At 41.6% G+C, this 3817-nt stretch overlaps 1 pseudogene; it reads left to right on the top strand.

The window, feature by feature from the left end:
• The first annotated feature begins 1568 nt into the window (after window positions 1–1568).
• LOC147636077 (uncharacterized) lies at window positions 1569–3151 on the top strand (annotated as a pseudogene).
• Window positions 3152–3817: the final 666 nt, after the last annotated feature.

The raw sequence follows: 3817 nt of genomic DNA, 5'->3' as shown, positions 1-3817 counted from the left end.
TATGGTTGATATGTCAGGAGTGGTTTATAAGTTATATGATATCCACTTTGGTTTACTAGAGGTATGGAATAGCTATAGTGGTTCCTCATATAGTCGGGATCATAATATGGATTGTATATGTTTATGAAGTTACTGTTGAGTTCACTTAGAGTATGTACCCTTATCTTCATGTTAAGGTTGTACAGAAGCAAAGAAGAAAGAAGAAATATCAGCCATGCATCTCTCCCTTATGTGCTTGTCTGCTCATGTGTATGTGTGTATGAAGAAAATTTCTTGCAAAGAGCCCAAGCTTACCCACTCCGTTGAATTCTTCTCATGGTAGTAGAGTGCTAGTCTGCAAACACAATGAGCTCAATAGGCAAGCAAGAGGCATGCTAAGGAAGAGGTATGCGGGTAACGGAAATTTCATCTCTTTCGACAACCTTGATTCAGAAGAAATATCTGCAGAGCAGGTAAATCCTATTCAAGGAGGACAACAAGAGTAGGTACAATAGGAGTGGGCACTATCATCTCTTTCCCTTCAATTTAGAAGCAATCTTTGCACGTAGCTACTAGTCAAAGGCAACAACTATAGAAACAATAGGAGGAGGCACTGTCATATCTTGGTGAAGCCTTCTTTGGTGAAGGGAAAGAGAAATTTCTGACATTTGGAGTCATTTAGACCCCCCTTTGGCCCTATGTACAATGTTTTCACACAGTCTATAAAAGTGTCAACAGCGACACTTTTGACAATGTAGTGTTTGTATTCGTTGTTTACATAGATTATTGAGTTGAGTGTTGTTGGGTATTTTGGAGTCTCATGTACATGTGCATGTACCTCCACTTATGTAATCGTATGTGTGGTGTGTGTGAATAGCCCTAAAGGGGTGTGAACACTCAGTTATGTGTAAGTGTGGTATGTGTGTGAACTCACCCTTGGGTGGATAAGATATTATGTGTGTGTAGTAAGCAGTGATGTCAATGGCCATAAAATGTATCACTTATCTAATGTAATTTGTGTGAGTCAAAGTAGAAGGTTTGTAACCTATAAAAGAATATACTTTTTGTACTTCAAATCAATAAAGAATATCATTAAGTCATGCAAATGAGTGTTTAACTTTTGTAACATCTCTCTCTCTCTCTTCTATTCTCTGCATAGCACACTATGTATGTCCCACAAATAGTATGAGAGCAGGTGTCTCCTGGTGTAGGGTTCCTTCTTTGCTACTGCCATCACCTTTAATGGTTCTTCCTACAAATGCACTGTCTCTCTTTTACTTGCCATCAAATTTCTCCCCATAGTGCCTACGTAGTGGGTTAGAAGCATGTTAACGTGCTATGCTTTTTATGCTAGTTCACATGTGTGAACAAGCATTCCTAGTTAGCATAAGTTTAGGCATGTAAGTCACTATATTAGTAATCATATTTAAAACTTCTGGCTGATACAAAAAGCTCAAATGAGACCTTCAAAAAAAAAGAATAATCAATGAAAGTTGTGGTATATTGAATTACGAGCTAGTCTTTGAAGCTAGTTAGCACGGGCATTACAGCGGAGTGGTGGGGTGATGAAGTGCAAAGGCCAGAGCACCATGGAGCCCGCAAGCAAGGCGACGCATTCGCGTTCTCCTATACACAAAAAACGCAGAGCCCCTTCTGCTTCTCCATCTCCCTGCAAAAGCGCAAAGCGATCTCAAGGTTCCCCAATGTCCCTCTCGGGTACTCTCTCTCTCTCTCTCTCTCTCTCTCTCTCTCTCTTGTGCGGGTTCTGTGTGTTTTCTCTTCTACTTTCGGCTTCAGTACCACAAGAAGCTCCATGCAATACAGTTGAGCATATTTCCATGCAATACAGTTGAGCACATTTCCCTTTACAGTTGAGCACATTTCCCTTTGATGTGTGCAGGCCGATGGAAAGCTCCGAAGGTCATGATCCCCATGCAGGAAAAATTATGTACCACTTTGGTAGAGTTCAATGCTGCTTATGGCCTTTCCATGGAGGGTTTAGATCCCAAAATGGTTAGGTGGGAGCAGGTCACTGATGCTGAATGGTTCAGTGTGTTCAAACAAACAAAGGATCCCAGCCAGTACCGCATCAAATGCAACACCATCCACACCGAAATGTATGAGTCGATAATGAAACTGCACTACAATGTATACCAGAAGGCCCCAACCAACATGGAAATTTCCTCTGCATTTGCAAAGGGTTTCGTGAAAGAATTCAGTCCTGTCGTGATTGCAATCGGGACAGCCATTACAATTGGGCCGAGTTTGCAATGCAGTACTTGCAGGATGTTCGAGAGAAGGGCTATTATGAGGGCCATGTTAACAAGTGGAGACTACGCAATCTTCAGCTTCCAGCTTCAAAAATTGAGGATGAGTCTGCTGACATCTTCGAGGAAAACATGGCATTGGCAAGAAAGAGTACTGCCAAATCTACCAAGACCACACTTCAGCCTCATCAAGATAGTCGACAGGAGATGGAAGCTTCTTCATTTTGTGGGTTGGAGGAATGGCAGTGCATGAAGGCAACTGTCCTTCAAATGAAAACATAGCTACATTATGAGAAACATAATCTAAACAATGTGCAAGAGGGCCTGGAACTTGCTAGGGCTTTGAATGTAAAAAATGCGAAGGTCACTCCTATTACACGGCCATGAGACAGAGGTTGCAAGCAGCTGAGATGGAGTTGCAAGCTCTATTGCAAAGCAATGATGTGGATGCCTGGCGAAAGATGGAGCTTGAAGTTAGAATAGAGACAACCAAAGACACCATAGAGGCTATGGGGTTTCCTCTTCGTGAAGATACCCCATAGATAGTGACATAGACATAACCTGTAAACTGGTAAGTGTCCGTAAGTTTCATCTCTGCACTTTATGTTTGGTACATGTGCTCAGGTAACTCATGTACTTACCATGCTCTTTTTGTCTTGGTTTTGTAGGTTGAGGTGGAAATTGCAAAATCCAAGGTGCAGATTTCTGAAAGCCAACTTGAACTTCTGATGCACATGCAGTCCAAGCTACAGGGCTCGTTTCTCCAAACTGCCCTAACTAATCTAGCCCTTACTAGTTTTATGAAGGATAGAGAGGTGCAAGATAGCATCGGAACAAACCTGTGTACTGGCTGTGGTCTGCCCCTTGATCCAACCATTCCTTGCAATGGTCAAGCTCCCTTGTGAGCATAATTATCACCTTCTGTGCTTTCCTGCTACATGCTCCCTTGGGACCGTATGTAGGGCTCCCTTCTGCAAAAAAAGCATACCTACCGCATGGTTGTGCAACCTTGCAACACAACCACATCCAACCACACCAGAGATTGGTAAGAAACCATACTTGAATGTATGCTTGCTAGCTAGCATATAGGACATACAGTCTGCAAGCTTGATCATATTGGGAATAAAAGGTCTGCTAGTTAGCATAATGAATATGCTAATTAGCATGCCAGGTATGCTAGTTATCATACTAGATATGCTAGTTAGCATATACAGTATGATAGTTAGCATACTGCATATGCTAATTAACATATCCAGTATACTAGTTAGCATACTAGATATGCTAGTAGGATGCTAACTAGCATATACCGTATATGCTAGTTAGCATACCTTGCATGCTAACTATCATCCTTGTTAGCATACTCTGTATGCTAACTAGCATCCTAGTAAGCATACCGGCTTGCAGACATCTAATCTCTTTGTGGCCTTCTATTGTAGAAAATACAATATTGGTAGCCCTTATTCTTTTCTACTTGTTTGATGGGATTCAGTAGGCCACGTCCATTCCTTACTTTTAGTGAATGTTAATCTCTATATGTGTCATGAAGCCCTTCACTTCATGTCGTACAGTTG

Source organism: Cibotium barometz, chromosome 8 (genome assembly GCF_041138505.1).
Source record: "Cibotium barometz isolate CiBa-2024 chromosome 8, ASM4113850v1, whole genome shotgun sequence".
NCBI lineage: Eukaryota > Viridiplantae > Streptophyta > Polypodiopsida > Cyatheales > Cibotiaceae > Cibotium > Cibotium barometz.
Note: the sequence above shows the minus strand (reverse complement) of the source record. Positions and strands in the feature narration are given on the sequence as shown.